Below are 14455 nucleotides of genomic sequence, written 5' to 3'. Positions count from 1 at the left end.
CAAGTATGAACCTAGCAGGGGTTTAAAAATGCAGTTAAATTCTGGACTAAGTACACCTAAATTTGGGAAAACAACTAGACAAAGGGGTTTTTAAATCAATCCCTTGTTGCCAAAAAGTGTCCCTTTAAGACCAATTTACATTTTTCTGACAGTGCAGTGTAGCTTTATTGGACCAGGAAGAAGAAGACATCAAATGCAACTAAAAATTGTAGGACATAAATCCATATAGCCAATGTGTGACTGAACTTTTTCTCTTACTCCTTCAAAAGGCTCAAGCCTGAAAATGTAGATAAAAAACACTTCTTGATACAAGTGAACTTTTCTGGAAGATGTTTAGTGGTACACAAGTTACCAGATTGTAGACAGAAATATTGCAGTGAAACTTTATTATTTGGTTACAGATAGCTCCATAAATTATTGTTTATTAGCCCCTTTTTTCTGCAGAAGAAGAGGGATTTCTGTCTCCTTGTGACCAGTTGAGGGGTATAAAAGCATTATTTTATCCTGCTTCCTTTGAAGAGATTGATCTAAATGCAGGGTTGGAACAGTTTGCTATATTGTTTCTGACATCCTTGTGCTTTCCTACTTTTTTGCATAATGCTCTTTATGTCTTCATCACTTGAGTCAGCCATAACTATTATGCTTTCTGAAAATCAGCTTCCCTGGCTGAAATCACAGTAAAAAATACCTCTTGAATGCATAAGTAGCAGTTGATGTTTCTAAGCCATGTTTGTACCTGAACGTGCTGCATACTCTTTGCATGAACATAAAGTGGAATTTGTGGTGGGGCAGAAGCAATGAAAGATGAGCTTTGTTAATGAGCAATGCCTCGTTGACTCTGCCTTGATTAATGTCAAAGACTGCTGATCAAAATACTCTCATGTTCTCTCACTGACTGATTTCTAAGTATCAATTAAAAAAATCTCATGAGAATGATATTAATAATGGTGTGAAATTCTACATGACAGAGAGGGCCAGTAACAGAGCCTCTGATTCATCTTGAGTGAAGATTAAATTGAGACTATAACTCAGAGAGCCCTCTGATCTAAAATTTGCTGTATATTTGTATTTTCTTTCATTAATTCATGATTTTCCTTCTGAATACAACAGTCAAGTCCTACAAAGACAGAACATTATCCCAAACTCATCAGAATTTATTCCAGGACTTTGGATTTTTCCCACAGCATCTTCTTTATTCTCTTTTCTTTTGTGAACCAGAAAAATGTGTAATGGAAAGGTGTTTGTGAAGACCCAATTAAATGTTGAGGATGCATCATAACAGAAACATTTTTTCTTTCTTCTCTGAATATATTGTGTGCTTCCAATCTTAATTTCATTTCAGATTCTTTTATCTTAATTTCATTTCAGGTTCTTTTCTTATCTCAGGAGGATACCTGATAAACCTTGAGAAGACTTATAAAAGTCCTATTTCCACTGAATCCCTCTATTGGTTTCAAAATGCAGGTGTTATAGCTAAGGAGCAAGGAAAAGGATTTATTTTCTCTGTCAACAATAACTCTTCTGGTGAGCAGACAAACAGAAATGAATCTTCCTTAGCTCACTAATATATCTGTAAACAGCCATTCAAATATGCTTCCCTTTTCCTGTGTTTCGCTGATTGACATCTTATGGGCAGAACAATCAATTCATTTGAGCAACTGAGAAGGAGCTAGCAAAATATCACCAAATGGGAGTCAGGACTCTGCTCCTGATGCTCTTCAGCTGTGCTGCTAAAGTGAGGAAAAAAGATGCCCCTGTGGTCTGAAAAATTTAGAATAAATTAAATCCATCTCTCCTTCTTTGTGATTGCTGCCCAAATCCTGGAAAAAGAAAAAACAAAAGATTAAGAAGATGCACAGATTTTCTGTAGAGAACAAATGAGGAAGAAAATATCATGTAGAAAAAGCAGATTATTGGAAAAAAATAGCTCAAAAGGCAGAAAATGTGAGTCAAAGTAGAGAATTAGGCAAGAAACGCCATGCATTGTGCACGTTTTTAAATGCAAGACACAGTAAAGACAGTTAAAAATGTTTTTAAAAAGAGAATATCAAAACTTTTCTACAGAGCTTTGTCAAATTACTCCACTTACTCTTACTGTTTTTTGTCTTGGATCTTTCTTTCTGTCTTTACTGTTTGTACTTCTGCTGCACTCCCATAAGATATTCTGGTCATTTATTCACTTTGGTTTTCTCCTAGCTAGCCTTTGGACTACTGTTTGCAAACTCTTCCTTTACTGTATATCTAATGAAATTGTCTTGACCCCAAATAGACATTGTAGAGTGTCCTGGCAAAGTTGGTTGTTTCAAAGAAGACAGAAAATGTTTGAGAAGCTGTTGCAGCATAGATAAGTTCTATTCCAATCATTTCCATTTACCAGTGTGCAGCTTTCACAGCTGGATTTGTTCAGCTAACATGAAGTTGCTAAGAGCAAAAGCTTTTCTCACTGGTGTCTTCTGGGGCCCTTCTTATTTCCTGTTTCCAAAACAACCAGATGCTTTTCATGCCCAGCTCTCCTAACAGAAATTGCTAACTCATAGTTCAAAAACTCAGAGCCAAATGTATTTCCAGTGTGACTCCGTAGCCCTATATCTGGCCCTCTGTTCTCAAAACTGCTTCATGACACATTCAGACTCCCCTTTGTTCTACATTAGCTGGCATTCTTCAGGAACTATTGCACACAGGGATATTTCCTGCTGGAAAGCTCATGCCAGCTTTCTGAAGTACTTGGCAGTAGCAGAGGATCATTTGCAAAATTGGTAGCCCACTTTTATCTGTTCACTTACAGCATTATTTGGTTAAGTGGCCCATTCTCTGAGAAATTGAGCAGAGTACAATTCTGGTCTTTGTTACAACAATTGAGCAGTGCCAAAGCTCTGCTATTGAGCATAAATGCAATGCTATGAAATATAAGTACTCTGCCATGGAAAATTTAAGACAATGTATTTTTTCTCCTCAGACATACTGTTCTTCTGTTTAATTTATCCATACAGCACAATGGTGACTGATTTCATCCTCCAGAGAAATCTGTCTAATTCCATTTGTCTTGGAACATGCAGGAGCAGAATTCAATCTTGCAGACTTTAGACATCTTACCTGCTTTCATTGTAGGAGTAAATGTGTACCTATTGAGTAAAATAAGAGAGAACAGATTTCCCTCTTTTTAACTATTGCTTTCAAAATAATTTCTATCCAGACACCCATTACCAAGTCTTAACAGAAAAATTTGAATTTCACTTAACATTTCAGCTCTGTACTCATAATGAAAAATGGTATGCCTTTGCAATTGTTATTTTATACGGTATTTGCACTAGAAGTACCATAAGTACCAGATTTTGCTTTATATTCTATTTGAACAGGATTGAAAATTCAGGTTCCATTTGCCTCCCTCAAGGTCTGGCTCATCTGAATAAACAATGTGTGCCAAAAAAAGCAGTAAAATATGTTAACATGACATTTAAATAAATACACACATTTTAATAAGGTTTGTTAGGATATTATGATCAAAAGTATCCTTGATAGTCCCAATAACATCACAGAGTTATCTGAATGATGCAAACATGGTAATCTTAATGCTTAACTGAGACTCTTAAACCACATTTTGTCTGAGAAGTGGGGAAACGTGGCTAAGCTGGAGGCATCATGCCTGGTTCTGACATTTGTGGGCAGAATGCACACAAAGTTGTTGGCAAGATCAAATGTTGCTACTATTTATAGTACAATCCCTTTGCAGTATTTGCCTTTCCCTGCAGCCTTGCTGTGCTATGGGATATGCAAGGGGACAAAAAGGCAATTGCAGGAATGTGGCCTGTTACTACACTACACTTCCAAAATCTCCTTGGCCTGCTGAGTGCTGGTGGCTCTATCCCCTCTATGTCCTCAGAAATTTGGATCATTTCCTCTTTCACATATAATTCAGCAGAATAGAGCTTATGGATTTTCTTAGATTCTGTATTGCTTTTGGAGAAAATGCAATGAAATATGGGAAAATTATCAAGTAGATAGCTAATACAGGAACATCAAAGAACTTTGATACTCTGACAGTCAGTCCAGGACAACTTTCTTAAGTACTTTCTCAGGACTCCTTGTTTATTTTCACAGTAGAAACAACAAAAGTCATATAAATAGATGCCTCTAAATATCTGAAATTAAATGACAGATCATTGTCATTCCCATGCCTTTTTTGAATATATTAAAATAGTAAGTAATCAATGTCATATAAGAATCTGATGAAATCTAAGTGCTGCAAAGGCCCATCACGTGCTTTCCACTATTTCAGTTCTTTTAATAAAATACTGAGATTTCTGGTGTAATCCACCTAACCAAACACTGTGGAAGCTGATTTATAGGAAGCTTCCATTTGGTAGCAACTTTTTGCACTGTGTGAGTGATATAGATAGAAGGACAAAGAAAATTGTGATTTTGGAAAATTCTAAATTGTTTAAGGATCCCATCCTACTATCCTAGTGCAGGAAAAATGATTGACTGCAATGGAATGTTCTATCATAAATGTTGAAGAGCTAGGTTTTGAGGTAACTTCCTCACATTGGAGAAATTCAGTGCAAGGCACATCAAATAACAGTAATGAAAGTCATGCCAGGTGTTTTCTGCAAATGTCCCCAAATTATTTAAACAACTATAAGATGGTGTCTGCTTACACACACTGCCCACTGTGCAAATCTGTTCACCTGATGTTAATTTCCTTCTACTATGAATGAGCAAAGGCAACCGTTAGCAGAAAGATGATGGGAAAAGGTTTTCATAAACAAGTAAGCTAACTCCAGCAGGAGTGTCCTGATTCAGTAAACCTGCAAAAACTTCTGAAACACCTCATGAGATCTAGAATTGTTTTTTTAAGACCTATTCACAATTTTAGTAACTGTGAATGTAGATTATTCTATTACCTATTGGCAAGAAGTTTAATTTCCCATTCCTCAGTAGAATGTAAGATCCAGCTACGTGGAATTTTTTTCATTTTTACTAATTCTCATTTCTTCATTAATTGACTCATGACTGCTCTATTAGTTTTTTGGGGTTTTTTTCACCCATGGAGAAACTAGAAAGTTCCCAAATCTAGCTGCACGCAAATAAAAAGAAGGAAGTTGTAAGTATTCAAGTATCTTCCATGTGATAAATTATATCATTAACAACAACAAAAAAATCCTTTAAATCCACTTCAAGATCATGATTCTTGCTTTCTTGCTATTAGTTGTCTTGTAGTTTATATAATTAATAACAGTTTTAGGCATTGTATGTACAATAATTGATTATTAATTATAAATATTGACCTAAAATAAAATATTTTAAAGTCCTTCCATAATAATTTTGTTCATAAGTACTTCATGTTTCACTTTACAGCCATATGGTAACACAGCAACTTTTGCTTTCAGAACTAGGAAATCAGGTCTTTAGTTTGACTTCGGAACATTTGCATTTACCTTTTTTACATTTCCTAATTTTACATTTCCTTCAGCCTCCACAGCATTTAAAAAACCCTGATCTCCGTCAGTAAAGTTTCAGAACAGTGAACCACAATTGCCATTAATAATTTCCTCTCTTGGAGAAGCTGCTTGGGACACAAACCCAATTAATTCTAACAATATTTCCCATGACAGGTTTTACTTTTCAAACCAATCCCTTTCAGACCCTTTTCATCTATGTCTTTTATGATACTAAACTGTTCTGTGGATTCATTCTGTCGGACTCAATTAAAGGAATGTGGGTGTTTTTATTATCTCCTACTTTCTACTATCTCTATCTCATTAGTGCTGTACATTACTAAGCAAGTCTAAATTCAGTCTTGTGTGTGGGTTAGCAATAAAAACTAAACTAAACTAAACTAAACTAGACTAAACTAAAAATTCCCTGTGGTTTGGTTCATTCTCTAAATGACAAGTACTGATACATAACCTCCCAGAAACAATTCAAAAGTGGAGGAGGTCTGTCTGATTGAGCAAACTCAGGAAAGGCATTCTGCCTCAGGCCTGCAGCAGCTGAGAGATTGTGAGGAGTATATGAAAAATATGTCTGCTTATTTATATCAGTGGGACTTTGATAGGACATTGTTTCCCTTGGAAAAAATTGATTTTTCACAGCAATAGTGAATAGATTGTCATAATGCTAAGTTTCATACAATGACTAAAGCACTGACACCAGCCATTTCACGAAATGCCTGACACTTTTAGGCATTTCATTTAATGACTCCATGGAACAGTTAAATAGTGTAATAGAATGCCTATAATTCCAGGAACGACTTTCAGTCATATCATGAAATGAATGATTTCTCAAGATGACTGCAAGGTATTTATAAAATCTTCACTGTGAGCTATGAAACAGGTGCTGTAAGCTGGGAGTTTGTCAGTCAATGTTCCAGTCCAAAGACAGATTGTTTTGTGAAGTGGTATCATAGATTTGACGAATGGTCTGAATTAAAATGTCCCTTTTGTCATTTAACCTGCATCTTTTGTAGAAGAACAAGCTTCAGATAACAGTAAGAGCGATAACATCTTCGACAAAGTTATTGCTCACAATACTTTTTAGAGAAAATAAACACTCTTACTGTCCAGGAAGCTGGCTGAAATGTTTCTGGGAAAATGCATTTTTGCTGAAATATACTTTTTAATGAATTTAAATCTTTCAGGAAGCTGTGTTTCTTGCCAGAAGATTGCTGAGGTTCATAGTTTCCAAGTCACTTTCTAAAGTGTACGTGTGTGTGTGTGTGTGTGTGTGTGTGTGTGTGCGTGTGTGCGTGTGACAGGAGCAAAGCATAAGAACTGCTGGCCTGACCTTTCTGGGCAGAAATGGATGGCACGTGATATACTCACTTTTTTAAAGAATATTTGGCAAGTCCTGTCTTCATTCTCACATGAAAATCAAGTATATTTAACACCCTAGGGTTACCAGAGACCAGAATACATACCCTCCTGTCCATTTACACCACGTACTCAAAAAAGCTAAAATCCTATCTCAGATCCTAACACTCCTGTATATTGCTACAGTAAGATTGACACCAACCCATCTGATTGAAATGGGTCTGGTTGGTCTGTTAGGAGGTGGCACATTTTTATGACACCATTTTTTAGAGATGTGATTCAGAATGCTTTCAGCCACTTTAAAATATTTACACATGGTAGACACTGTTACTCTGCAAAGGCATAGCATCAAATGTTTTAATCAGTTTTAATTGACATTCAGAAGTTTCTAATCTGCATGTGCCCAAACACATTAAAAGCTTGGGTATAAATAACTGCAGCAACACTATTCTCTTACTCTACAGTAATTGCATTGACTTCAGTGGAATTAGACCAGCATAAACCTGGAATAATAGATAGGAAAAATAGCCCTCTGTGTTTTATTGTCATATAGAAAATCTGGTTTGGCTTTTCCTTTTAAATAAAAATTTCTATCGCAACATACAGAAGCAATGAAAGGAAGATCCATACTCTGAATAAGGAGTTTTGTAATGAGCAGCAGGGATAGAAATAAACTAGTATGTTAAAAATATTGGTAGATTACAATGTGGAAAGTGTTTTTCCAGTTCCATGGAAACAAGTGAGAAGCAAATTCACCAGTCTTTTCATGAAAGAATTTAGCATTAATAAGATTAAAAACTACTAGGGACTTGCAAGAATTGTAGGTGATATGTCTGATGGATAATGTTTCATTTGCTTCTGGGCAAATTTAAGAGTATCATTTTACTTTTCTATTGCTTACAATAGAAAAGAAGATATTTCAGAACTTGATAGAGAATCTTGCTTAGGTAGATATACATAATATATCAGCTTTGTAACCATTTGGAAGCACAAAAAATATTTATTGAAAAGATCTTATGACAGCAATTAATATAACTGAAATGAAAATGACAATGCAAAAGCACACAATGGTATTGGATCACATCTAGGTTATAGAGGAAGCCTGACTTATTTAAAACATTGTCATAGCCTAACAGCAATGTAGTCTTATTACAAAATTCAGTAATTTTTGTAAAGTTATTACTAAACAATGTTAATTTTGTATTATACTGCTGTCTTTTAAATATTAAAACTTTTTGAACAAAAAATTATTGCTCCATATGTGAATGTTCTCATTAAGTTAATTTTACAGATTCACTTATACTTCACTGACTTAGAGTTCTCAATTGAACTTTTTTGTTAGTGTGACTGTATCGTGACTAATGTCTTTATTCTTGGTAAAGGAAAATAGATACGCACACAAATACAGCCTTATTTAGATTTAAAATCTCATGTCTTCTGTTCTGAATATTGCCACATCTCTCTACATCTTATGCTTATTGTATTAAGAACTGCATTTGGTATAATCCTGTTTTTTGTGAAAAAAAAAAAGAGAAAGAATAATTAAACCAGCACAACTCAAATATTAAAAATTAGTGAATTTTATATTAAAGTGAACACTTCTGTATATCTTTCCTTTATCTACAAGGAGCTTTTATCAAAAATCTCTTTACATCAGATTCTTTTGGGTATTAAAGATGGTACCACCACCCTTTATGTGGGTAATTAGAGAATTTTCCCTTCGTGTTACCTATTTCTTCTATCATAAGCCAATAGAGCTTTAATTTACAACTTTAAACACTAAATTAGGGCAGATGAATATCATCCTCAGATACCTAAATTTCATCATATCTAAATCTACTTCTGGATAAGACACTGTGCTTAACATCTCCTGCATATTAAATTTCTCTCATAGATTGTTCAGTCTTTTCTTTCCTTGAAGCATGTAATCCAAACAACCTTGTCATCAGATTTCTCTTTAATTTTCGGAATTCTGGCTTGTTATATATTGCCTTCCACTTGTTTGACCTGATCTTTGCTATTGCCTGAAAGACATTTCTTCCTCTCCACAACCTTTTGATAACAGCACTGAGATAGGTCTAGAAATTTTCACTGGAACATTATTCCTCTTTGATAATCTGGAGAATGCACTTGGGACTATAAAGGCTTTGCTGTTACCCTGATCTAGAGACAAGCAGAATTTTAATAAGGTATCACTTGTCATTATAATGTCAACATAGTAATTTTTTTTATACTAATCTAATTGGACTAGTTGTCTTTTCAGTCTTCTAACTAAGCACTATCATGATTCTTCATCTATGGAAATGTTACATATTTTGAGGAAGTGTCATGTAGTGACATCATTATACTATATGCAAAGAAACAACTTTTTTTCCTTGATGTTTAGATAACTGCGTGATTAAGACTAGCCATAAAAGTTATTAACCACTTTGGGATGTCAAAAGCTTTAAATTTAAATTTTAGGAAACTAGAATTCCATACACAGTGAATGTTCTAGGATCACAATTATTTCTCGTCTTCACCTTGTTGTGATCCATCACTAGGGGCCAAGATGTCCTCTATGAATTCCCACCAGGCAGAACAGACCCTGCACCATGTGTCAGGGCTCTCTTATGCTATTTATGCCATGGTAAAGCAAGTGAAGGAAACAAAGAGTATCACCAGTCCTTAGATTTCAGTTTGGTGCTGCATGCATGTTTTAGAGCTGGAGTTGCAAGACAGAGAAAACAAAAGGGAAAGAGAGGAGAAAGCAAGAGAAAAAGAGATAGAGGAAAGAGAGGGAAAAGGGTGAGAAGGAAAGCCTAATAAAAAGAGAGAGAGAAAAGAGAGAGAGCTGGACCAATCTACTCCCGTTTTTAGTTTATCTGGTGTACACCTCTGATGTAAATTTAGACTTTTCAGATATTTGTTCACACAAGGGCTGACAGCCCTTCTCCAGGAAGCAAATTGGCAGGGAGGGGGGGACAACACTGAGCACAAGTTTCCAGGTGGAGCAGGATGTTGGCTCAGAACATCTCTGCCCCACCTCTCAGGACCCTCCTCTGACCACCTTTCCTGCACCAATACTCAGAATATTTGAGACAAAACATGCATAGTTCTGGTCCTCTACACAACTGTGCAAGCTCAGTTTCTTTGTCACTTCTAATCCTACACATCTTGTACACCATTTTGCCTGGCTGCGTAGTAATGCCCACTTTTCACCTTTCTCCTGAAAGATTCTGAAAAATCTCCCTTTAGAATCTGGCCCCATCTGCTAACACCTGGCCCCACTCTGCTTAATAATTTGGCTTCTGGATCTCTAAGTTAATCTAGGGCTCAGACTAAGATCAGTGCTTTTGCTGCTTGAAAGATCTCAATAGAGAGAATTCTGATAATTTTAGAAGCCAAATGATATGTATGTTATATTAGCTGCAATTTTTGAGACGTTCACGTTCACGTTAGAGAAGGGCTAATATTTTATCTGCCTGTTTATATTCTTGAAACCATGCAGAATTCTGAGCCTTAGTACAGAGCTTCTCTGTTTAAGCACATTATACCTGATGTAGCATTTTTTATTCCTTGCTAGTTGGTAGATCATCATCCTTCACTGTCAGGCTAAAATAGTTGGAATAAAGAAATGGGATAGAGTTTTCAATCATAAACTGGGATATGGATATTAGGACCCAATTTGTTATATTTGAGAGCCCTAAGTGCACTGTACTATTTACTCAGCCTATAAATATGAAACTGCTGTCTTTCTTGACACAACAAAATAGCTGTTTTAGTTAACTTACAGCCTCCAGAAGAAAAAGCAGTCTATATTTGGTAACATTACTTGACTTTCATAGAAAATTTTTCTTCATTTCCACTGACTCTGACAACCACACAGCACCCACACCCAGTGGTATGAGCTGTGATGATTTAATAGATTTCAAAATTTTAACAAACTATTGCTTTTCTTACTACTCTGGTTTAGGGGAAGACTCACTCCACTTTTCACCCTATAGAAAAGTAAAAATTCAGAAAGAAAAATATTTAGGTAAGATAAATGGAGAAGAAACCAGCTACATGAAACAAGTCAGTGTTCTGAAGTTATACTTTTCAATTAATTTAGAAGACCAGACTTTATTTATCTTCCGTATTGATTAGGCACCATGACCTGAAATAACTTCTATCAGTAGATTTCAGTTTCTAACATGATACAAGAAAAATTCAGAATAATTTTCCATAATTTTCATCCTCTTACAGAAGAACAGAATTTTTTCTTCCTCTTTAGCATGAAATTTTCTATTTCTAGAGGAATATTTTTCTTGCTTCTATTCCCAGAGGACTACACAAGTATGTAAAGAAAGTAAAAATTCCACTGTCTCTTTGCTGTCGTACCTTGGAAATATTTTTTAGAGAGGACTGTGGCTATGATTGGAGAAAGACTGATATTTCTTTCAAAATGTGGGCTTACTGCTGATGGAAAGATGAATTTTAATTTAGGAATGGGGTACTTACTTGCTCTTTCACTCTCTGTCATGACACACCTTTGACAGGTTTGTTGCAGATTTCCTTTTCTGAATAGGGTGTGATAAGTAGGTGGTTCTCTTTTCTGGTCTAGACATAACTGCTGTAATTGAATCCCTCACAGGCTAAGAATGATCTGTCACTGCTTTATACCTCTAACATCTTAGGAAACAAAATTAATATAAAGCACACCTAACAAATTGCCCGCTCCAGGCTCTCTAGAGAATTTAGCAATAGTCTGTTTGCTACAGCTTGAAAAAAACTCACAGCACCTAAGAATAATTACCTAAATTTCTACATTTAATTTATTCTGCAGGAAGCAGTCAGTCTAGTTCTGCAGAGCTTTTCCAAAAGCTCTGTTCTAGTGTTAGCCCTGTATTGTATAAAATTCTGGTGTTCAGTAATTATATACTGTAATGACACACAACTCCACAGGTAGACAATAGGCAATCCACCCTCTCTGAAACATTCTGTCCAGCAAAAGTCTCTTGTATGCCAGATAATAATAATATTGTTAGGTACCTTATGGTGTTATCATTAACTGTAAAAGTGTTTCTTTCTGTATTGATTTGGTTTAGGAGCCTCTGGCAATAATCTTGAGCAGGAGTTTGTGCTTATGAGACAGTCACCAGAGGCAGTTTCTCTCACTCCTCCTCCTCTTCCTCTTCCCCTCCTGGATTCTCTGATGTCCAGAGAGAAAGTAATTTATGATGCAGTCATCTTTACAGCTAAGAAGCAAAAATTCATTTGATTCATTATTTTTTGTTCAGAAAATATCTTATTGTTCTTCTAGTTGTTTGTTTTTTTGTTTTTCTCTTTTTTTAAAGGGACTAAATTTTTGAGTCTGTGGGCTTTAAAATTGAAATTGGTACTAACATTTTAGCCCATGTTATTGTCATGTTTATTCAGAAGCAGAAAAATATCTACTGAAATATCTACTAACCCTTCATGGAATGAGGAGTTATCTGATCAGTCCTGGTATTATATGGTTGCTAATTAAAGCTTTTGATGAACGGAGGAAGTTTTCCCCAAAGTATTTTCTCTCACAATTAAACCAAGAACAAGTAGCTAACCTCTGGCTTAGACTCACCAGGCCAGGCCCCCAACCCAGACATGAACTCCAAGTTTGCTCAAGCAGCTAGAAGAGTAGTGGTTGAGAGACATGTAAATTCTAATTTAATAACTTTTTTTTCATGTAGCATATGAATATGACAAGAAAATCTATATTTATTATGGACGTTCATAGGATTATGATTCAGAGGCTGTGATTCTCTTTTCTTGATTTCTAAGCATTCAGCTGTTTGGCCTCATATATAAGAGCCTACTAAATATTAATTAATCAATCAAGAGATCCAAGAGGGAAAGTTTATTCCTGTGCTAAGATTTATTCAGTTTTTTTCTCTTTCATTTCAGAGGGTTTCAAAATAAATAGATGCTCTTCAAATACTGCAGCCAAGTAATTATTTTCTTTTAACAAGCTTATTAGTTTATTGAATAATGTTGAAGTGGACTTCCCAGTTATTATATTTAATTTTGGGACCATTATTTTTGAAGAGTGATAACATGATTAGTGTCATATTAGAGTTCTACAATTTGCAATGCTATAGACAAGAGTTTACCAGCATTAACATTTCATATCCCTTTGGTTCAAGAATGGCTTCTTCCAACTTACCTATTAAAAGAACTTTTCACTGCTGGCCCATGAGTTTGTCTTTCAACAAATTTGCATAAAATTATTTCTGTAGGTTTCATTAATGATGGAAGAACTTGTATAATTTTTGAAATTTTCTTTATATAACCAAATTTTAGAGCTTTGATTGAAGCCACACTTCAAACAGCATTTTAAAGGAATAAACAATATTTTAAAGGCAAGTATCTAATATGCATCATAGGTATTTGGATGCTTAATATAATAAGGGGCGTAATTTGTATTTTCCTTTCTATATATCATGGAAAACATGTAGCTTAAATAACTTAAAACTTGTCAACATCATTATGGCAAGGGCCAACATAGATAATAAGAATTCAGAAAATTTGAAAGCCTTCAAAACATACATAGGAGTAGCCTACCTTGTGTTTGGTAGTGAATCTTACCTAAAATGATGTAGTCTTGATTCTTGACTAACATGTTTATGGTTTCTTGACAATCTGCAGGCAAGAAAAAGCAAATTTTCTGTTTCCTATAGCTGACTCATATTCTCATCAGAAGCAAAGACACTGATTTTTCAATGCAGCTATTCAGCCCCTTACATTCATACATTCATGCATACGTTCACTGGTATTACCATCAAAGGGATAAGTGCCCGCTCTCCTGGGCTGGCCTGCAATACTAAAGCAGTCGTTCCCACGCAGCTGAGCCAACTGTGACATTCATCACAACTGAGCAACCATCTGCCTGCATATAAAACAGGTTTTTTACCATAGACTAAATGCTGTACAGGAAATTTGTCAGTTCTCAAAACACAGTCGGAATGTATTTAACTTAGCCATATTTAATGCTGTTCCGTGGAATGAGCAAGTGTAACTGTAGCCTACTACCCAGTTGGTTTGGTTCTTTTTTCTGACAAGAATAAATGTTAGGAGGGGGATTCATCCAGAGATCTAAGAAATGTGCATTATTTAAATGCACAGGCACTGGTTATATGGTATGGAGAATGGAGAGGCACAAACAGGGCCAGCAGGTTTGTTAACTGTTTTTCCAAAGACTGTTATTTATGTTTCTTTTCCCAGAATGGATGACGAGAATTCTTTTCTTGGAATGAAGTTTCTTTATCTATAAGACTGAGTACCTGTTACAAATCTTCTTGCCTCTTTGTGAGCAGTTATGTCTTCATCATGTCATGCTCTTACAAATGAATCAAGGTCAATCAATGGTAGAGGACACAAAAAAGAGGTATTGACAAGGGTTAGCAGGAAAAAGTATTAAACAAGACAGAGAAATGATGAATAGAGAGAGACCAGCAAAAGCTAACAAAAGAGCATTGGAAACAAGGCCACTACTGTGCCCTTTGGACATTGAGCTAAGAGCACTGTAGTTTTGAGGACATCTCTACTCTCTGATTGTAAGCTTTACAAAGACATGGTGCAATTTTAGACCCATTCCTGACTCTGAGACTAACTAATGATCTAAACAGATGCCAAGGTGGCTTCTTAGC

The 14455-nt window shown here is 35.5% G+C and overlaps 1 long non-coding RNA gene across 1 annotated transcript; it reads right to left on the bottom strand.

Moving 5' to 3' along the window:
- Positions 1-376: 376 nt before the first annotated feature.
- Positions 377-13622, bottom strand: LOC141728935 (uncharacterized). Its single transcript, XR_012580190.1, has 3 exons — positions 13586-13622; positions 13395-13448; positions 377-1820 (listed from the first exon to the last, which is right to left on the bottom strand). It is a non-coding gene; the product is annotated as an uncharacterized LOC141728935 (long non-coding RNA).
- Positions 13623-14455: the final 833 nt, after the last annotated feature.

This window comes from Zonotrichia albicollis, chromosome 4 (assembly GCF_047830755.1).
Source record: "Zonotrichia albicollis isolate bZonAlb1 chromosome 4, bZonAlb1.hap1, whole genome shotgun sequence".
Lineage (NCBI taxonomy): Eukaryota > Metazoa > Chordata > Aves > Passeriformes > Passerellidae > Zonotrichia > Zonotrichia albicollis.
The sequence above is the reverse complement of the archived record's forward strand: the minus strand, read 5'-3'. Positions and strand labels throughout refer to the sequence as shown.